The sequence below is a fragment of the Pseudophryne corroboree genome, chromosome 1, assembly GCF_028390025.1.
Source record: "Pseudophryne corroboree isolate aPseCor3 chromosome 1, aPseCor3.hap2, whole genome shotgun sequence".
In the NCBI taxonomy this organism is placed as follows: Eukaryota; Metazoa; Chordata; class Amphibia; order Anura; family Myobatrachidae; genus Pseudophryne; species Pseudophryne corroboree.
Window position 1 is genome coordinate 1,137,804,684 of NC_086444.1, and position 23,639 is coordinate 1,137,828,322.

Below are 23,639 nucleotides of genomic sequence, written 5' to 3' on the forward strand. Positions count from 1 at the left end.
TGTGACATCACTGGTCTTGTCCATGTAAAGCAACCAGTCAACCCACACTGAGCATTTATGCACAGCAAGAGAGAGATTAAGCACCAACCAATCAGCTCCTAATGATCATGTTACAGGCTGTGTTTGCAAAACGACAATTAGGGACTAATTGGTTGGAACTTTTTCTGTCTCCAAACTTTGATAAATCTCCCCAAGTCTGCTGTCAGTCACCTCCCTCTCTTTGATGTTTTGAAGGCTTTGCATAGATGACAGTGGTAATAACAGTGCCCCAAATAACCTTGCCCACTATATCCTTGGCAATAGATTATGGAGGAGACACATAGAACAATCTAAATGGTACAGATGGAGATGTTGGGAGGCTATGGGAGTAGGTAAATCACCGCTGGGACACCATCAAATATCCAATGTTGGCATTATGACCATGTCAACATGACCGTCAACATATCATACCACACCACTACGGAGAATTGCAATGCCCATAACACCATTCTATAACCATTATTACAGTACCACGTCCATTTTAGAGAATGAGACAATAGAGGGAGATTTAGCAAATCTTCAAAAAAAAAAAAGTACAAGTAGAGTTGTTGCCTATAGCAACCAGATTATTGCTATCATATTTTAAAATGCACTAGATAAATTATAGCTAGAACTTATTGGTTCAGAAGGTTTGATAAAAATATCTCCCAAAGTTGGAAAGTATTGCATTACACAAGCAGAGAATTGTATTGTGCACTTGACCTATAATTGAAAAAAAAAACACTCCCTGGGACAAGTCCTTGAAACCTGGGACGGTACCTGGAAATAAGGGACAGTTGGCTGCAATGATTGTACATCCAAGGCCGAGCCCACAGTGCAAGGTTATAGCATTCAGCGGAAGCCAGCGCTACACATGTAACCAGTAGTTTAGCATACGTTCCCACCATCGCTATCACTGATTGAGGAGCGATTTCCAGGACACTCACCTACACACAGAAAGCATTTACAGTAAACTATCTCTTGCTACATGAGGTCTAGTGTTTCCGCTAGGATGCTGGCAGGGGTAGGGCGCAGGGGCAGTGTCTTTGGCGTACGCATGCATGAAAAGGGGGCGCAAATGGCTGGGGAAGTGGCTTGGCCTTGTTGACATCGCTATTGGGGGTGTTCCTGCCCCCTTGATGTCACTAATGGGGGCGTACACCAGCTATCGGCGTCACTGATTGGGGCATGCCCAGCACCTATGGAGGTGCTGGGCTTCCCCCAATTTCTCCCTTTAATGTGAATAGATGCCATGCGTGTGCACACGGCATCTATTCATGCGGCAGTAGCAAGCAGGCTGTTTTAGCGGGGCGCAGCTATAGGGGCAGGGCGCATTTTGCCTTTTAAAACAGCCTAGCAGGAACACTAATGTCAATTGTAAGATTACATGGTATATGATGTGTTAAGATGACAGAAATCCCAGTATTGGACAAACTAGATCACATGAATGTGCATTATTTCCCAATGACCGCATCCCCCATGTAACCGCCCGACTGTCACCAAAACCACATCACTAAAGCCACAGTTATATCACTACACAAATGTAAACAACAGCATCACTCTGAGACACATCTCCGCCTCACTGACCACGGCACATCCACGGCTCACTGTCATTTCTGACTTTTCGTTCCATTTAGCTCACCACCTCCAAGGGCTGCGATCCGAAATGCTGCCGCCAACAGCTGTTCATGTCCGAATGGAGCTACAATTGAATTGCCATCTAGTTGGCACGATAAACAATTAAATCCCCCCACACCCCCCAAAAGGACCTGACATTAATCCTCGCCAAAGATGTGTACAATACTGATATCTTCAAAGAAGTGTAACAGGACTATTTTTTCCTCATATTCTGTGTCTGTTTCACCCTACATCATCTCCATGTAGAACTACTTCATCAGAACAGGGACCATTTTATAAGATAAATATATCACTCTGGGCCGTGCGGTCGTGCTCCGACATATGCACGGCTTAGGTAGTTGAACACAAGACCTCTTGCCTGTTACGCCACAACAAGTCTAAGCGCAACCGCACACACACACACACACACACACACACACACACACATATATATTATATACACACACTGTATATCTACACACACGCAGACTTTATCCCAGGTGTACAACTAATGTATACAGCTAAAGTCTATGTTCAGCATTCCAGACAGGAAACTCTGAGAACATAAATTGGATGTACGACATCACAAATCTTTTAGATGCTAGTAAACAGATGGAAACGGTTATGGGGATGGAACCTATTGCGCCTGCTGTCGGACCCTGCGTCTGCTCTACATTCTTGCGTGTCCTCTACTGACCCACCCCTCCCCGACCACGAATGCAAACGTTCGCTATAACCGCATGTCAGACAGTATCGCACTCACTTACTCATTATTACTGGACATTTAGCTCCATATTAGCAATTCCAGCAAACTGATTGGTTGTAATTAGCACCCAATTAAAATCTCTTTAGGCATTATGTAAATGAAAGGCAGTATGTCTGGAAGTAAACCATGTCACTGGCTGTGGATTGATGTGAAAAATATGTCGTCTCTTAATGGCTGTTTAAAAAAAGTAGTATAGTACATACAATATCATCCCCTTGTATCACCTGAAACATACATGCAATGTATAGTCGTTAACCTTCCAGTAGGTTTGAGTCTGTGTTAGCAAACCTGCCCAGAACATACAGAGGTAGAGCCCAGAGTGGAACTAAAGTCATGACCCCAGCGCTTTGAGGGAGAAATGCGAACCACTGTGCTACCTGGGAAACGAATTACCTAAACATGGTTATGTCATTTTCATGCAATTACTGTTCACTCCCCAACATACACCTAAATGTATTCTTCAACTGCTACATGCACTTTTATTAATGTACATATCAGACTGGTTATAATGTATATGTTCGTTAGAGATTTTCCTCCCCACTAAGGGAGTTACAGACATTTTACATATTACGCAGGAACATTGGCTTATCAGCGACGTCAGCGAGATGGCATGTTGGCAGAATATGCATTATTACGGAATGCGGTCATGAAGTCAACATTGACTTTGGGCGGAACTCAAATCTTATTGTGGGTCCCCGTACCTGCGGCAGCTATTCACATGTTTCTGCTGGCGGGCGCAAGACTTTCATTTCAGCTCGCTACCCCCGCGGGTGGCAAGCTGAAATGCGCGAAAAGTGACCCGTTTGGATGCCAAAACAGGACTTTTTCCATCAAGCCTGTTTGCTTAGACGGGTTTTGGCGCTTTATGCGGCTAAACATGACTGATTATGGGTGCAATTAGCGCAATAACGGGGTACAATTGAATATCGCTGAGTAATATCCCATCACTTTAGATGGGGGATCGGGTACAATTAAACAACTGAATTCCCCCCCAGTGACCGCATACATGATGTCGATGTGAGGTCATCAACATGGTTACAATGTTGACAGCATAAATGTTAAGAACGTCAACCATGGGAATTGTTGACAATGTCAAAATGTTGACATTTGGGTTAGAAAAGACTCACAACAGTTCTCATCTTAAACCAATTAAATGTGCTCTATGAGCTTTATTGAAAAGCAGCAAATTAATGTAACCTGGGGTCAAATTAGGGAAACCGTGGCGGATATATGGAAACTGAAACTACACTAATAAAATAGTTGAAGTCTTGCTGGGTTGTTCTCTTGCTGGATAAAACCATTTTGATACTACAGGTGCGGCAGATGTGCAGAGAGATTTAGATTTGGGGGAGGTATGTCGAAACTGAAAAACTTCAATTGCAGTATAAAAATAAAGCTGCCTAGCATTTGTAGGCTGCATGCAAAAGCAGCCAGTATTAACCCTGCACAGAAACAATATAAATCTATTTGCTCCCCTAGCAGGATACAGACGCGGGAATCCCGACCGCTGGCAATGGCGACAGATGGAATCCCGCCTAACAGGGACTATTCCCACTCGTGGGTGTCCATGACAGCCATAGAGTGGGAATAGAATCTGTGGCGAGCGCAGTGAGCCCACAAATGGACTCTTTGTGCTTGCCCTGCTGCCGGCATACTGACAGCTGGAATACAGTTGTCAGTATACCGAAGGACAGCATACCGGCTGCAGGTACATCATACTGATCCCAGCATGGTTTGTTCTAGATACAAAGTTATTTTTATTTTATTTTTTGCTTTACACAAATCAGAATCAGGCCCACCTATGCCTCCAAAATGTTTGATGGAGCAGAACGGTTGTACTCACCCATTTGTCTTAAATTAAGTATTTGCAGAAAGATATTTGTGTGTGTGTGTGTGGTTTTTTCACTCCCTTGCTCATCAATCAAATGCTTTTAAGCAGCTCAACACAACAGTACAGTGAATTACGGCATTAGGAGAGGGTGAAAAAAGGGAACCTTCAAAAGGTACAGCTCATGGAATTTCAGAGGTAACGCAAGTTAGTACAGGTTGTCAGTCCAAAGCTATATCGTACAATCATAATGTATAAATGTATAAACGATTGCACCTTAAGCGCTCCATACACACAGCAATTGGAACGGCCAACTTTGTCATCATAGGGCAAACTGGCTACAAACCACTGTGCAAGTGGATCACAATCAACTGGGGATCCGTTTCAACACATTGATGATAAACACTAACCTTTTATTGGTCCCTGCAGAAGAAACCTCCTCTAACATTCTAGAATTAATTTTTTTTTAAAAGATAATATTAGGACAAGAGTCAAAGCCACCAATTTGCCCAGACCATGTCCCAAGCCACTTGCCATGCTCTCATTTATGGATATTACAAGTGATGTCATGCTCAACCAAAAAAATGACAGCCCTTGTGGGCATGTATACCACAGTAACATTTCTGCTCACCACCTCAGGAGGGTGCAAGAAGAAATAATGGGCGGCCACGGCACTCGCACCTGATCGGGGCAACAATTGAATAGATCCATCGGATGCACCAAAAAACAATTGGCTCCCCCTCCATGCCCCAACTAATCAGTAACGTTCATATTTACTTTTTTTTTTAAAGTAGTTTCTGGTGATCTCAACGAGAAACCCGGCATAGACACACACACAAAAAGAAACTAGGCCAACCTAATAAGCCACAAGGTCGTTGCAGCTAAACAACCTTCATTTTTATTCTCCCTTTTAATTATACATTAAACGTACCAAAGTGTAATCCATCAAGTAGTCTTCTAAGAGCCCACAGACAGGGCTCTTTCAAGGTCTGAAGATCACAGTTGCCACTGCCAGCCCCTAACAGAGGAACGTCTACCCCAGAGCCAAGTCATGTTATTTTAGCTTAAACATCGCTGCAATTTGGCATCATCTCTCTGTTCTTTTTATAGCCTGGAAAGTCTACTTTTGGCCTAAAAACCCATGATCACAAAGAATTAGAAGCAGAATTAGTAGGAGGGAAAAAAGACGGCGATATTATGCGTAACAAACCAAAATCTTTAAGGATTCCCACAAATCTGCCATATAGAATTTCATTGCAAAAAGAGGAGCCCAACCAACAGGAGCCCCGTCTTTGAAGGAGGAAACGAAAATTAAAATAAATGAAACAAAAATTAAAATAAATGAATGCTGAAGGATAGCCTTGAAGGTCATGGAAGGTTAATGTAACAATCTGAACATCAAAAAATGGACATGGTGTTTATATCAGTCTCATTTATAAACATTCATTCTGTGTTTTCTGTCAGGAAATGGAGTAAATGTAAAAAAAAAATCAATTCCAAATGTCAAATTTAATTTTGGTTTTTCTATTGTGGTGATCAGTAAAATGATAACATATACAGTATTTTGTTACCTTGTATAAAAATAAGACAGAATATAAAACACACATTAAAGTCCACTAGTACTTTTGGGGGTGATGTATCAAGCAGTGAAAGAGGACCAGTGGAGAAGTTGCCAGTAGCAACCAATCAGCTATAAATGCTAGGTTAGAATTCACTGGTTGCTATGAGCAACTTCTGCACTAGTCCGCTCCACTCTTTTCACTGCAATGAGGTGCAGGCTAAAGAAACTGTCTCCGTGCTTCACTTGAGGAATTGGGGAAGGAGCTTGCTTGCAACATGCAGTGGACAACCCTTAATTTCAACATGCATTATACGCCACTGTTTTACAGTCCTCGGTGCTTTCCGATTCAGAATTAGCCTTAAAATGACAGACTTTCCAATATGATCTCTTCCACCCGGTACAAAAAGCTAATGAGAACAGTGCTTTTAACCATGAATTAATTTGACACCGGTAACGGCTATAGTAAATGAAGTGAAGCAGAGTATTCTGCACTGGATGGGTCATCCAGACACTGCTCGGAACGCCGGTACTGGTATTCCGACAAGGATTACAATCGATAACGAACGAGGGTTTGCCGGGGCTGCAGAGAGGATAGTTTCAGGCTGCGAAAGGAGGGTTAGGCTTAGGCTCCGGGAAAGAGAGGGTCAGGCGGCGGGGAGTGGGGTTAGGTTTAGGCAAAGGTGGGTTAGGGATCAGGGTTAGCTTTCTTAATTAGTCTGTGTCAGGGGGGGGGGGGGGGGTTAGGTTGCGTAAAGAGAGGGATAGGGGGGCATTGGGGAAAGCTGACTACACTTACCTAGCCCCTGTCATAAGTCTCACCATCGGGACACCGTGGTCAGTCTTCTGACGGCAGGCATATCATACCCATATCATATGTTCTTGCCTGTATCCAAACCCTCCAACATTCTGTAAGTGGCCATATAACCCTAGTGGAAAGCCCTCCTCTGTGTCAGCGCTTATCCATAAAGATATTCCCATTCAGTCGCTGTGTAAATGTGAGCCATAATGTCTGAGGACATAAAGCACGTTACTGAAAGTAATATTGAGGTCAACGTAATGAGCTCTTCCCAGATTCAACACAGATGTCTCACAGTAGTCACTCATTGTCTGGCAGCACAGAGATATTGTCTTCACACATGATGTTTGCTTCATGTGGTTTGTGCGGATCCCATAACATGTTATCAAGGTAGAGCTGAAGTAGACAAAGACTTTGCAAACACATTTTATGAATTAGGTGAAAGAAAATACTGTACTTTAGGGAGGATTTGTTCTCAGGAAATCAAACACAGAGCTGCAGGACTTTCAGGGCTGAGAACCAGGAGGACAGTGAGATCTGCATGTGCAATACCATCATAGTAGGAATGTCGTGCAACACTGCGTACCTGGCAATGGCAAGGTTCCGTGTTGCCACATAACAAGCAATATTGCAATAACCTTAAAAATTCTGTCACAGGACCAGGCCAGTTACTGTAATGAGAAAACAAGGGGGATATTTAGCAAAGCTTGGAGAGAGATAAAGTGAAGAAAAAGTACCAATCATCTTCTGTCATTTCTTCTTCAAGTCCATGGTCTCCACAGGGTTAACGGTGGGTATGAATGGTGGAGACAAGGACTGGCAAAGCTTTTAGATCCTACCAGGATGCAGTGGGGTCCATCTCCCCTCATACCCCACCCCCAGCCACTTCAGGGTTTTTTTTGGTGCCAACAGGAGCTGGTCACCAGTGAACAGTGGGGCTGCGGGAGCAGCCAAAGCTTTGAAGTTTTTACTTTTAAACTATTTTATTTTTCCTTTCACTACTTCTATGAACAGACAGCGTTAGGCAGTTCATGAGACGCCAGCGCTGCTGCTCCACCTCCACACCAGTGCCACAACACAAGCTCCGGCTAGGTGATTTCGGCAGGGGTCCAACCTACATGCCTTCACTAGCAGAGGCCGCAGGGGACACCCGGACTGCACCAATCCTATTCTGCCATTTTACCGCCTGTGTTTAAATAAAAAACTAAATAAATAAAAAAGGAGAGTTAGAAGCTGATTGGTCGGTAAATTAGCCCCTCCGTTACCATGACAAGTAATCTTCTTTTGACCTATCCAGGTCAAAAACACAATCACCTGCAGAACAGACATCAGAAGGGCGGTGTTACCTCAGGTTCTGTCCTAGACAGCTTGAAACTCACGCAGGAATAGCCAGTCTCACTTTGCCAGTTTCAATGTTGTGAAGCATTTACGCAGCACCTTTTATTTATTATTTTATTTATTAACAGTTTCTTATATTGCGCAGCATATTCCGTTGCGCTTTACAATTAGAACAACAGTAATAGAACAAAACTGGGTAAAAACAGACAGACTTGCTGCTTGCAAGCTTACAATCTATATGGAAATAGGCATTGATACACAGGGATAGATGCTACCTATTGCATAATGGTCCACCAGATTGCTAGGTTCTTAATGGGTTGTATGATATGATCACCCCGCAATGTTGGCCAAGTGTCAGGAGGGTGTGAGAGTAAAGAAAGACAAGATATGTGATGTTATGTATACCGTACAGAGAGGATGTTATTAGATAGGGAAGCACTGAAGGTTATGTGGGTGAGTCTGCAATTTGATAGGCTTGTCTGAAGAGGTGAGTTTTTAGGGAACGTTTAAAGCAGGGGTGGGGAACCTTTTTTCTACGAAGGGCCATTTGGATATTTATAAAATCCTTCGGGGGCCATTCAAAAATTATCAACATAAAAATTAGCCTGCCACCAGTAGTAATGCCCCCAGTCAGTAGTTATGCCCCCAGTATATATACCCCCGGTCAGTTGTTATGCCCCAGTAGATATGCCTCCAGTAAGTATGCCCCAAGTCACTTGTTATGCCCCATTAGATATGCCACCAGTCCGTTGTTATGCCCCATTAGATATGTCCCCTAGTAGCGACGCTTACACACACACACATTAAAAGAAAAAAAAACACAATACTCACCAGACCCCTCTCCTGCTTCCGGACCGTTGCCCTCCGCCTGGCTGCTCGCTCCTCAGAACTATGGGAGAGAAGTCATGACATCTCTCCCATAACACCGCACAGCAGCACACGCACACTGCCAGAGCCTGAAGCCAGAACTCAGGAGTGAGCTCCTGCCTCCGGCTGCTACTTAAGGGTAAGAATCCAGACGCCCACTAGTAACAAAATCTCAGCGGGTGCCCGACAAGGTGAGCCTGGCCGGGCCGGATCAAGTGGCTCTGCGGGCCTTACACGGCCCTCGGGACTGAGGTTCCCCACCCCTGGTTTAAAGGTTTGGAGACTAGAGGCGAGTCTTTTTGTGCATGGGAGGGCATTCCACAGAGTGGGTGAAGCCCGGATAAAGTACTGCAATTTTGAGTGTTACACTGCTCTTTATAAATACAGGCTAAATGCAATATGATAGAATGAAAAAATATAGCTGCATAAAACATCAGTCAAATAAGTCCCATTAAATGAACTGCAATTTGATATACAGGTTGAGTATCCCATATCCAAATATCCGAAATACGGAATATTCCGAAATACGGACTTTTTTGAGTGAGAGTGAGATAGTGAAACCTTTGTTTTCTGATGGCTCAATGTACACAAACTTTGTTTAATACACAAAGTTATTAAAAATATTGTATTAAATGACCTTCAGGCTGTGTGTATAAGGTGTATATGAAACATAAATGAATTGTGTGAATGTAGACACACTTTGTTTAATGCACAAAGTTATAAAAAATATTGGCTATAATGACCTTCAGGCTGTGTGTATAAGGTGTATATGAAACATAAACGCATTCTGTGCTTAGACTTAGGTACCATCACCATGATATCTCATTATGGTATGCAATTATTCCAAAATACGGAAAAATCCCATATCCAAAATACCTCTGGTCCCAAGCATTTTGGATAAGGGATACTCAACCTGTATAAAAAAATAAAAATACCACATAAAAATGCTTAATAATTCAAATGACTGATTATTTAGGAATTTCTATATACAGTTCTAACGCAACAACACAGCAGATATAAAACAGGGTGGTCCCCTAAACAGCATGGGAAGTAAACAACTGGAGCCTATGTAGCAATCCCTTTAATGTTATGGTTAGCTGCCTTCATATGCCAAATGAACCACACATTACACACACACACACACACACACACACAGTAGGAATATTACAAGTTAACATTTCATATGTGTAATATAAACCTAGAACAATGTACATTTAAAGTGAATGATAATAAAAAATAAATATTTTGTACAAAAACATCAAATTATAAAACTACTGCGATGAAGCACTGTCATCTGTGGTTTTTGTGTTGCACAATGACAGTACACAGACAATTACACAATACTAAAGATGAGACAGACACACAGAATGCTGATTGAGTAAAGTTGAATCCTGGCAGCTGCTCATCTATGTGGTGTTCTAGAGAAGAATGTGATATGGGTAAAAGGAGACGCAAGGCACTAATAGAAAGACTGGAAAATGAATACGATTCAGAATCGCACCCAAATGATAGATCCTTGCTCTCTAAATATCCTTTTGAAAATCTTAAGGTCCACACAAATAGGTCATCCTGTTGTACACTTGTCAGTGACGAAGGATTCTGATTGGTAGAAACTACTAATCAATCATAAATGTAGGGAATTGATGGAGTGCAGATCTGACTTGCGGTCACCAGTGAGGAATGAGGCACTAGGAACTAATTTCTTGGAACTGTTGGTCCTTCAGACCATTCAAGATTCAGGAGAAAGTCTAAAAGAGATATCTGCAGACTATTAAGCTACACTAGCATCTGGTCGACTGTGCTTTCTGAATCACCCTCCATGCGCGCCTGCCGCCATATCTGGCATTAGGATGTGACTGTGAGAATGAGAGGCGCCACAGGAAAGCGGTTGAATGGAGTAGCCCCTGGAAATAATGCTATGTCGGAGTCAGATAATGCAAATGCAACTCCAGAAGCCCGCGGTGAGCAAAATGCTATTGTGACTGAGGGGTCTATGTACTAAGCTTTGGCGAGAAATACAGTGGCCAGAGACACAGTACAAGCCAGTCGGCTCCTAACTGCCATGTTACAGGCTGTGTTAGAAAAATTACCGTTAGGAGCTATTTGGCTGGTACTTTATCTCTCTCCAAGGCTTAGTACATAGACCACTCAATATGGAAGCATTCACTCTTGCATGCGACTCAGAATGCCCGATAAGACCAGAATTGATTTGACGTTGATCAGAGAATTGCTAAATCTTATTGGACAATGTCAGCACCCTCAGCCAATAGCACAGAAGGCCCCTCAGCCAGGCAAAGATACAGGGGCAGAGATAAACTACCAACCAATCACCTCCTGTAATTTTTCAAACACAGCCTTTAACATGGGGGCTGATTGGCTGGTACGTTATCTCTCAACAAGGCTTAGCATATCTCTTCCACAGCGCCTTGGCCCGTACTGCCAACTGGCCGAATCAGGCAAGTCACAAAAATCATACAGTATGTTTCCGGCATTACTGAGGGACTACAATCTAATTACCTTATCACAACTATACATGTCCTCTCACGCTACGTCATGCTGAATGAAAAACAAACAGAACTTCAAAAGGATCCCAATCTTCCCACTTATCTACCGAAACATGTCTGCAATTGCACCAACACGTTTATCACTATCACTCGACAACAAATATCATTCCTTCTGCTACACTTCTGTCTATTAAAGATTTTTTACATTCTACTCCATGCTTAATATTAAGGGACAGGCATTATGCAACTAGAGAGAAAAAAATAAGATTTTACTTACCGATAAATCTATTTCTCATAGTCCGTAGTGGATGCTGGGGACTCCGTCAGGACCATGGGGAATAGCGGCTCCGCAGGAGACAGGGCACAAAAGCAAGCTTTTAGGATCACATGGTGTGTACTGGCTCCTCCCCCTATGACCCTCCTCCAAGCCTCAGTTAGGTACTGTGCCCGGACGAGCGTACACAATAAGGAAGGATCTTGAATCCCGGGTAAGACTCATACCAGCCACACCAATCACACCGTACAACTTGTGATTTGAACCCAGGTAACAGTATGATAACAATGAAGTAGCCTCTAAAAAAGATGGCTCACAACAATAATAACCCGATTTTTTTGTAACAATAACTATGTACAAGTAATGCAGACAATCCGCACTTGGGATGGGCGCCCAGCATCCACTACGGACTATGAGAAATAGATTTATCGGTAAGTAAAATCTTATTTTCTCTAACGTCCTAGTGGATGCTGGGGACTCCGTCAGGACCATGGGGATTATACCAAAGCTCCCAAACGGGCGGGAGAGTGCGGATGACTCTGCAGCACCGAATGAGAGAACTCCAGGTCCTCCTCAGCCAGGGTATCAAATTTGTAGAATTTAGCAAACGTGTTTGCCCCTGACCAAGTAGCTGCTCGGCAAAGTTGTAAAGCCGAGACCCCTCGGGCAGCCGCCCAAGATGAGCCCACCTTCCTTGTGGAATGGGCATTTACAGATTTTGGCTGTGGCAGGCCTGCCACAGAATGTGCAAGCTGAATTGTACTACAAATCCAACGAGCAATAGTCTGCTTAGAAGCAGGAGCACCCAGCTTTTTGGGTGCCTACAATATAAACAGCAAGTCAGACTTTCTGACTCCAGCCGTCCTGGAATTATATATATATATATATATTTTCAGGGCCCTGACAACGTCTAGCAACTTGGAGTCCTCCAAGTCCCTAGTAGCCGCAGGCACCACAATAGGTTGTTTCAGGTGAAACGCTGACACCACCTTAGGAAGAAACTGGGGACGAGTCCGCAGTTCTGCCCTGTCCGAATGGAAAATCAAATATGGGCTTTTGTAAGACAAAGCCGCCAATTTTGACAATCGCCTGGCCGAGGCCAGGGCCAACAGCATGGTCACTTTCCATGTGAGATATTTCAAATCCACAGATTTGAGTGGTTCAAACCAATATGATTTGAGGAATCCCAACACTACGTTGAGATCCCACGGTGCCACTGGAGGCACACAAGGGCTGTATATGCAATACTCCCTTGACAAACGTCTGGACTTCAGGAACTGAAGCCAATTCTTTCTGGAAGAAAATCTATAGGGCCGAAACTTGAACCTTAATGGACCCCAATTTGAGGCTCATAGACACTCCAGTTTGCAGGTAGTGCAGAAGTCGACCTAGTTGAAATTTTTTCGTGGGGCCTTCCTGGCCTCACCCACGCAACATATTTTTACCACATGTGGTGATAACGTTGTGCGGTCACCTCCTTCCTGGCTTTGACCAGGGTAGGTATGACCTCTTCCGGAATGCCTTTTCCCTTAGGATCCGGCGTTCAAACCGCCATGCCGTCAAACGCAGTCGCGGTAAGTCTTGGAACAGACAAGGTCCCTGCTGGAGCAGGTCCTTTCTTAAAGGCCGATGCCACGGTTCCTCTTGGAACAGACATGGTACTTGCTGAAAGCAAATCCCTTCTTATCTCCCGAGGCCATTAGTCCTCTGTGAGCATCTCTTGAAGTTCCGGTTACCAAGTCCCTCTTGGCCAATCCGGAGCCACGAGTATAGTTCTTACTCCTCTATGTCTTATAATTCTCAATACCTTGGTTATGAGAAGCAGAGAAGGGAACACATACACCGACTATTACACCCACGGTGTTACCAGGACGTCCACAGCTATCGCCTGAAGGTCTCGTGACCTGGCGCAATACCTGTCCCATTTTTTTTGTTCGGGCGGGACGCCATCATGTCCACCTTTGGTCTTTCCCAACGGTTCACAATCATGCGGAAAACTTCCCGATGAAGTTCCCACTCTCCCGGGTAGAGGTCGTGCCTGCTGAGGAAGTCTGCTTCCCAGTCGTCCACTCCCGGAATGAACACTGCTGACAGTGCTATCACATGATTTTCCGCCTAGCGAAAAATCCTTGCAGTTTTGCCACTGCCCTCCTGCTTCTTGTGCCGCCCTTTCTGTTTACGTGGGCGACTGCCGTGATGTTATCCCACTGGATCAATACCGGCTGACCTTGAAGCAGAGGTCTTGCTAAGCTTAGAGCATTATAAATTTGCTCTTAGCTCCAGTATATTTATGTGGAGAGAATTCTCCAGACTTGATCACACTCCTTGTGTGACTGCTCCCCAGCCTCTCAGGCTGGCCTCCGTGGTCACGAGCATCCAATCCTGAATGCCGAATCTGCGGCCCTCTAGAAGATGAGCACTCTGTAATCACCACAGGAGAGACACCCTTGTCCTTGGATATAGGGTTATCCGCTGATGCATCTGAAGATGCGATCCGGACCATTTGTCCAGCAGATCCCACTGAAGAGTTCTTGCGTGAAATCTGCCGAATGGAAGCGCTTCGTAATAAGCCACCATTTTTACCAGGACTCTTGTGCAATGATGCACTGACACTTTTCCTGGTTTTAGGAGGATCCCGATTAGCTCGGATAACTCCCTGGCTTTCTCCTCTGGGAGAAACACCTTTTTCTGGACTGTGTCCAGAATCATCCCTAGGACCAGCAGACGTGTCGTCGGAACAACTGCGGTTTTGGAATATTTAGAATCCACCCGTGCTGTCGTAGAACTACTTGAGATAGTGCTACTCCGACCTCCAACTGTTCTCTGGACCTTGTTCTTATCAGGAGGTCGTCCATTTTCTTTGAAGACGAATCCTCCTTTCGGTCATTACCTTGGTAAGGACCCGGGGTGCCTTGGACAATCCAACGGCATCGTCTTGAAACTGATAGTGACAGTTCTGTACCACGAACCTGAGGTACCCTTGGTGAGAAAAGGCAAATTTTGGGACATGGAGGTAAGCATCCCTGATGTCCCGGGACACCATATAGTCCCCTTGTTCTTTGCTATCACTGCTCTGAGTGACTCCATCTGGATTTGAACCCTTGTAAGTGTTCAAATTTTTCAGATTTAGAATAGGTCTCACCTAGCCTTCAGTACCACCATATAGTGTGGAGTAATACCCCTTTCCTTGTTGTCGGAGGGGTAAATTTATTATCACCTGCTGGGAATACAGCTTGTGAATTGTTTTCAATACTGCCTCCCTGTCGGAGGGAGACATTGGTACAGCAGACTACAGGAACCTGCGAGGGGGGAAACCTCTCGACATTCCAATCTGTACCCCTTGGATACTACTTGTAGGATCCAGGGGTCCTGTACGGTCCCAGCGTCATGCTGAGAACTTGGTAGAAGCGGTGGAGGGCTTCTGTTCCTGGGAATGGGCTGCCTGCTGCAGTCTTCTTTCCTTTCCTCTATCCCTGGGCAGATATGACTCTTATAGGGACGAAAGGACTGAGGCTGAAAAGACGGTGTCTTTTTCTGCAGAGATGTGACTTAGGGTAAAAAACGGTGGATTTTCCAGCAGTTGCCCTGGCCACCAGGTCCCATGGACCGACCCCAAATAACTCCTCCCCTTTATACGGCAATACATCTTTGTGCCGTTTGGAATCTGCATCACCTGACCACCGTCGTGTCCATAAACATCTTCTTGCAGATATGGACATCGCATTTACTCTTGATGCCAGAGTGCAAATATCCCTCTGCGCATCTCGCATATATAGAAATGCATCCTTTAAATGCTCTATAGTCAATAAAATACTGTCCCTGTCAAAGGTATCAATATTTTTAGTCAGGGAATCCGACCAAGCCACCTCAGCTCTGCACATCCAGGCTGAGGCGATCGCTGGTCGCAGTATAACACCAGCATGTGTGTGTATACTTTTTAGGATATTTTTCAGCCTCCTATCAGCTGGCTCCTTAAGTACGGCCCTATCCGTAGATGGTACCGCCACTTGTTCTGATAAGCGTGTGAGCGCCTTATCCACCCTGAGGGGTGTTTCCCACCGCGCCTTAACTTCTGGCGGGAAAGGGTATACCGCCAATAATTTTCTATCGGGGGAAACCCACGCATCATCACACACTTCATTTAATTTATCTGATTCAGGAAAAACTACAGGTAGTTTTTTCACCTCACACATAATACCCTTTTTTGTGGTACTTGGAGTATCAGAAATATGTAACACCTCCTTCATTGCCCTTAACGTGTGGCCCTAAAAGAAAATACGTTTGTTTCTTCACCGTCGACACTGAAATCAGTGTCCGTGTCTGGGTCTGTGTCGACCGACTGAGGTAAATGGGCATTTTACAGCCCCTGACGGTGTTTGAGACGCCTGGACAGATACTAATTTGTTCGCCGGCCCTCTCATGTCGTCAACCGGCTTGCAGCGTGTTGACATTGTCACGTAATTTCCATAAATAAGCCATCCATTCCGGTGTCGACTCCCTAGAGAGTGACATCACCATTACAGGCAATTTGCTCCGCCTCCTCACCAATATTTTCCTCATACATGTCGACACACACGTACCGACATACAGCACACACATAGGGAATGCTCTGATAGAGGACAGGACCCACTAGCCCTTTGGGGAGACAGAGGGAGAGTTTGCCAGCACACACCAAAACGCTATAATTATCCAGGGACAACCTTTATATAAGTGTTCCTCCCTTATAGCATTTTAATATATATACATATCGCCAAATCAGTGCCCCCCCCTCTCTGTTTTAACCCTGTTTCTGTAGTGCAGTGCAGGGGAGAGCATGGGAGCCTTCCCACCAGCCTTTCTGTGAGGGAAAATGGCGCTGTGTGCTGAGGAGAATAGGCCCCGCCCCCTTTTCGGCGGGCTTCTTCTCCGGAGTTTTAGATATCTGGCAGGGGTTAAATACATCCATATAGCCTCAAGGGCTATATGTGATGTATTTTTCGCCATACAGGTATTATACATTGCTGCCCAGGGCGCCCCCCCCCAGCGCCCTGCACCCTCCGTGACCGCTGTGTGAAGTGTGCTGACAACAATGGCGCACAGCTGCAGTGCTGTGCGCTACCTAATGAAGACTGAGAGTCTTCTGCCGCCTGGTTCCGGACCTCTTCATCTTCAGCGTCTGCAAGGGGGGTCGGCGGCGCGGCTCCGGGACGAACCCCAGGGCGAGCCCTGTGTTCCGACTCCCTCTGGAGCTATGTCCAGTAGCCTAAGAATCCAATCCATCCTGCACGCAGGTGAGTTGAAAATCTCTCCCCTAAGTCCCTCGATGCAGTGAGCCTGTTGCCAGCAGGACTCACTGAAAATAAAGAACCTAAAAACTTTTTCTAAGCAACTCTTTAAGAGAGCCACCTAGATTGCACCCTGCTCGGCCGGGCACAAAAACCTAACTGAGGCTTGGAGGAGGGTCATAGGGGGAGGAGACAGTACACACCATGTGATCCTAAAAGCTTGCTTTTGTGCCCTGTCTCCTGCGGAGCCGCTATTCCCCATGGTCCTGACGGAGTCCCCAGCATCCACTAGGACGTTAGAGAAAAGATCAGTGACACATGTACAAGTTAGAAAGACTGAATATTTTGGAAAACAAATATGTTTTACAACCTTCCTGTCTCCTATCCTAAAGATAAATATGGCTCTCCATACCATTAATAGTGCCAGACAGCCCCTCCCGGCACACAAGGTCCCAGGTACTTATTCGCTCAAAATTTGCACAAATAAAACAACTGGAAGTGACAAAACTACTTTGCTAGACTGCACTAATCAATCTGATGTGTGAATGAGTCTGAATCTGCACAGGAAGTGCTACATTGCAGCGGCCACAGCCGCTGTGCTACCTCTGAGACTTTGTACATGTTTAAACTAATTCAGAGCCCGGCATCTCTGGTACACTGTGAGTGGTATTTCACTGCATATACAATTTAAAGAAAAAGTGGCTATGCTATACCGCTTGGTGCGGCTCTGTCACGACGGGTGTCCTGCACTATATGGCGTACTAATTGTAGGTGTATGATGACACAGCTGTACATAGGTGTTATATAGGTGTTTAATACTAGCTTAGATGCATTTACATATGTATTAATGTGTATTGTTTTTAAGAATGCAGATGGCGGCACACAGAGAAACTGTGGAAAAATAATCCAGACCGGGGGGGGGGATTTCTGATACTTTCACCTGGAGCGACTTCATTTAATACAACTGGTTATAATTTTATTTTACTTCCGTTTACTTGGGCAAAGCATGTTTTAAATGCAGTATTTAAACCAAATATGTAGATAGCCTTAAATCGGGGTCCTGGGCTGAAAAAAATAGAAGTTAGTACACATTCCAACATAACGGTCCTCTTAATAAATATACCAATCTCTGCTCTTTTGTAGTGTTCAATCGGGATGTAGTTATGTGACCGGTGGTCGGGAGACCTCCAGTCAATACACAGACGCCGGAATCCCGACCAATTGACAGCCCGACAGTCGGCATGACGTCTGACAGGGACTATTCCCACTCGTGGGTGTCCACGACACCCATAGAGTGGGAATAGAACATGTGGCCAACTGCAATCTAAAGCTCAGGATCCCGGCGTCCATATGGTGACCGCCCGAACCCAACCCGTTCATTCTAGTACCCTGCACCTGTCACAATCCGTGCAGTTCCTCTTCCTGGGGTGTTGTTCTCTGCTCTGGTGCTTCTAGCACATTCTGGTCTGCATCTCAGTGCTGAGATAAAGACCCAAGTGTGCTAGAAGCACCATAGCAGAGAGCGACACTGCAGGTGCAGAGTGCTAGATTTAACACTATTTTGTAAAGCTAGTCACGTATAATGCAATATCGCGGCCAATATGGGGCAAACGGTTTAATATCACCGAGTTTGTGCCCACTAAACAACCATAAGGCTGGTACTATTTTGGCGAAATCAATAGGATCTTTATCAGAAATGTATGTAAATCTGACTGTCAAGGTGCCCGCTGTGTGATGAGCTCCAGATGATCTTGTCCAAAATGGGACTATAATGGCCAATCCACTAGGGTCTGGACTGACACGTCTAACAGTGATTGTGCTTTTCCTGAACACATAGCATGGAAAAGATGTGGCGAGCAATGGCCCTCACTCCGAGTTGATCGCACCAAGCAACTTTTTGCTGCTGATGCGATCAACTAATCTCTGCCTATGGGTGAGTGTATTTTAGCTTAGGGCTGTGATCGCTTGTGCAGCCCTGCAATGCTAAAAAAGTTTCCTGCAAAACAAGACCAGCCCTGGACATACTTACCCTGTGCGACGGATCCAGCGATGATGGGCTCGGCTTTGACGTCAGACATCCGCCCTCCGTTCGCCTGGACACGCCTGCGTTTTCCTCACCACTCCACGAAAACAGCTCCAAACGGTGAGTTGCCGCCCCGCAACGCCTTCCTGCAGTCATCTTCTTGCGGTCGCCGCTGCAACCGCTTTCTTCGTAGTCAGCGTCGTTGCCCGGCGACGGCCACACGCGCGTGCGCATTACGGCCCCCGCGCGTGCGCAGTAGTGACACGGTCGCAGCTGTGCGAACGAAAGCACGCTGCGATCGGGTCAAAATGACCCCCAATGTCCAGAGTCTGCTTAGGGCTGCAAAATTCGAAAAAGCCAGAAGCAGCAGTCACAAAGGGGAATTTGAAAACTCAGTCTATTATATTCTCTTACAGATTTGAAACACATTATTCCAACTCAAGTCATAAATTTATTATATTTAGAAGATATATAGGGGGTAATTCAGACCTGATCGCTAGGCAGCGATTTTTGCTGTCCTGCGATCAGATAGTCGCCGCCTACAGGGGGAGTGTATTTTCACTGTACAAGTGTGCGAACGCATGTGTAGCAGCGCTGCACAAACTGATTTTGTGCAGTCTCTGCGCAGTCCAGGACTTACTCATACATTGCGATCACATCAGCCTGATCTGGACCGGAATTGACGTCAGACACCCTCCCTTCAAACACTTGGACACACCTGTGTTTTTCCAGACACTCCACGAAAATGGTCAGTTGCCACCCACAAACGCCCTCTTCCTGTCAATCTCCTTGCAAACGCCCGTGCGAATGGGTCCTTCACACAAACCTGTCCTTGACCGGCGATTCCTTTTGCAGCCGTCCGAAGCGCCTACGCATGCGCAGTTCGGCTCTAATCACCCGCTGTGCGAAAACGCACAGCAGCGATCAGATCTGAAATTAACTCCATAGTTCTGGATCTTACACAATTTTACTGCTAGAAGTTCTAATGGCCAGATTGGAGAGTTTCAGTCAAGAAAGCCTCTTCTACTGTAGGGTCCGTCTCTCTTCTTTACTTAACTTGAAAGCTAATTGAAGTCAGATTTGCCAGGTGCACCATGCAATATAAAACACAAATCTGTGAAATAATGGCAGCTGTATCTATTCATCATATAATCCACTGGGAAGAAAGAAAATAAAAAGCATACAGTATCTTGGGCAGTTCTCTCCCGAGGACAGGAGAAAGTTATAGGACAACATGTGTCAGAAATGAGGCAACAATAAAATAAAGAAAGTGCAGCAATGAGCTGAAAGAAACCGATGTATGCTAAAAAGAAGAAGCAAAGAGGGAGTATTATCACAACAGCCATAAAAGGTTATTTTCAGCATTCATTTTTCTGAGGTCTTTAAGGTCATGTGAATTAAGCTGTACTGTACACATTACTTTGTCAATGTCATGTAAATTTTCGCTACAATATCCGGATTTGGGGAACGGCCATATTGGCCGAAGTCTAGGGGAACGCCATTGCACACGTTGTACCTCATCGTTGTAAGATTTATTGCTTGGCAAAATAATAATTATAGATTAAAAGAATTGGACAATAAAGCTGATAGGTATGCGCTATATATTTCTATCATACTTGTGGGACATTTGCACATCATGAAGAAAGCTACTCAGCCCTTTATAGATTACTAGTTACCAGTCCATCAAAATTACGGAACATTGCAACAGTAATGTCAGCGCTGGTAGCTGCTCGCGACAGAACGGAGCAACACCTGAATTGCTCCGTTGGACGCCATCTGCTGGCCACTGCCGTGAACAGCACATAGAGGTGAGGAGCAGCGTTAGACTTTTATTATATAGGAGAATTAACTTTGAAGCCTCCTCAGAGTTCTATTACCTGAACACACACATCTAAATTGGACAGGATACAGTTAAATGCTGTACCCTCAAGTAAAAAAAACAAAACAAAAAAAAACCCAACGTTGTGCAGGGGTTACAAAGCACAGCAGAGAAGTATTACTATTCAACCAGGTGTCACAATAAGCTTTTAAATATGCAATATATTGCCATGTTTATATCCCCCAAATGATGTTACCAAAGTGAATAGGTAGATTTGGTTGTAAAATGAGCACTTAGGAGGGGCGATTCAATTCATGCGTGGGAATTTGGCTCACGGCTAAAAAAAAAACTGCTTACTGTGTTTATAACTAAAATAAGATTTTACTCACCGGTAAATCTATTTCTCGTAGTCCGTAGTGGATGCTGGGAACTCCGAAAGGACCATGGGGAATAGCGGCTCCGCAGGAGACTGGGCACAATTAAAGAAAGCTTTAGGTCACCTGGTGTGCACTGGCTCCTCCCACTATGACCCTCCTCCAAGCCTCAGTTAGGACACTGTGCCCGGACGAGCTGACATAATAAGGAAGGATTTTGAATCCCGGGTAAGACTCTTACCAGCCACAGCAATCACACCGTATAACTCGTGATACCATACCCAGTTTAACAGTATGAAAACAACTGAGCCTCTCAACAGATGGCTCAACAATAACCCTTTAGTTAGGCAATAACTATATACAAGTATTGCAGACAATCCGCACTTGGGACGGGCGCCCAGCATCCACTACGGACTACGAGAAATAGATTTACCGGTGAGTAAAATCTTATTTTCTCTGACGTCCTAGTGGATGCTGGGAACTCCGAAAGGACCATGGGGATTATACCAAAGCTCCCAAACGGGCGGGAGAGTGCGGATGACTCTGCAGCACCGAATGAGAGAACTCAAGGTCCTCCTCAGCCAGGGTATCAAATTTGTAGAATTTTGCAAACGTGTTTGCCCCTGACCAAGTAGCAGCTCGGCAAAGTTGTAAAGCCGAGACCCCTCGGGCAGCCGCCCAAGATGAGCCCACCTTCCTTGTGGAATGGGCTTTAACTGATTTAGGATGCGGCAGTCCAGCCGCAGAATGCGCCAGCTGAATTGTGCTACAAATCCAGCGAGCAATAGTCTGCTTAGAAGCAGGAGCACCCAGCTTGTTGGGTGCATACAGGATAAATAGCGAGTCAGTTTTCCTGACTCTAGCCGTCCTGGAAACATAAATTTTCAAGGCCCTGACTACGTCCAGTAACTTGGAATCCTCCAAGTCCCTAGTAGCCGCAGGCACCACAATTGGTTGGTTCAAGTGAAAAGCTGATACCACCTTAGGGAGAAACTGGGGACGAGTCCTCAATTCTGCCCTATCCATATGGAAAATCAGATAAGGGCTTTTACATGACAAAGCCGCCAATTCTGACACACGCCTGGCTGAAGCCAAGGCCAATAACATGACCACTTTCCACGTGAGATATTTTAGATCCACGGTTTTAAGTGGCTCAAACCAATGTGATTTTAAGAAACTCAACAGCACGTTGAGATTCCAAGGTGCCACTGGAGGCACAAAAGGGGCTGAATATGCAGCACTCCCTTAACAAACGTCTGAACTTCAGGTAGTGAAGCTAGTTCTTTCTGGAAGAAAATCGACAGAGCCGAGATCTGTACCTTAATGGAGCCTAATTTCAGGCCCATAGTCACTCCTGCTTGTAGGAAATGCAGAAATCGACCCAGTTGAAATTCCTCTGTTGGGGCCTTTTTGGCCTCACACCAAGCAACATACATCCGCCATATGCGGTGATAATGCTTTGCAGTTACATCTTTCCTGGCTTTAATCAGCGTAGGAATGACTTCCTCCGGAATGCCCTTTTCCTTCAGGATCCGGCGTTCAACCGCCATGCCGTCAGACGCAGCCGCGGTAAGTCTTGGAACAGACAGGGCCCCTGCTGCAGCAGGTCCTGTCTGAGCGGCAGAGGCCATGGGTCCTCTGAGATCATCTCTTGAAGTTCCGGGTACCACGCTCGTCTTGGCCAATCCGGAACCACGAGTATTGTTCTTACTCCTCGTTTTCTTATTATTCTCAGTACCCTTGGTATGAGAGGCAGAGGAGGGAACACATAAACTGACTGGTACACCCACGGTGTCACTAGAGCGTCCACAGCTATCACCTGAGGGTCCCTTGACCTGGCGCAATATCTCTCTAGTTTTTTGTTTAAGCGGGACGCCATCATGTCCACCTGTGGCCTTTCCCAACGGTTTACCAACAGTTGGAAGACTTCTGGATGAAGTCCCCACTCTCCCGGGTGTAGGTCGTGTCCGCTGAGGAAGTCTGCTTCCCAGTTGTCCACTCCCGGAATGAACACTGCTGACAGTGCTAAGACGTGATTTTCCGCCCATCGGAGAATCCTTGTGGCTTCTGCCATCACCATCCTGCTTCTTGTGCCGCCCTGTCGGTTTACATGGGCGACTGCCGTGATGTTGTCTGATTGGATCAGTACCGGCTGGTTTTGAAGCAGAGGCCTTGCCAGACTTAGGGCATTGTAAATGGCCCTCAGTTCCAGAATATTTATGTGTAGGGACGACTCCTGACTTGACCAAAGTCCTTGGAAATTTCTTCCCTGTGTGACTGCCCCCCAGCCTCGAAGGCTGGCATCCGTGGTTACCAGGACCCAGTCCTGTATGCCGAATCTGCGGCCCTCTTGAAGATGAGCACTCTGCAGCCACCACAGTAGAGATACCCTGGTCCTTGGAGACAGGGTTATCAGCCGATGCATCTGAAGATGCGATCCCGACCACTTGTCCAAGAGGTCCCACTGATAGGTTCTTGCATGGAACCTGCCGAATGGAATTTTGCTTCGTAAGAAGCTACCATTTTTCCCAGGACTCGTGTGCAGTGATGCACCGATACCTGTTTTGGTTTCAGGAGGTCTCTGACTAGA

At 45.4% G+C, this 23,639-nt stretch overlaps 1 protein-coding gene across 5 annotated transcripts in view; it reads right to left on the reverse strand.

Moving 5' to 3' along the window:
* Window positions 1-23,639, reverse strand: part of AFAP1 (actin filament associated protein 1) — a 230,302-nt gene that overhangs the window by 182,842 nt on the left and 23,821 nt on the right. The window lies entirely within an intron of this gene.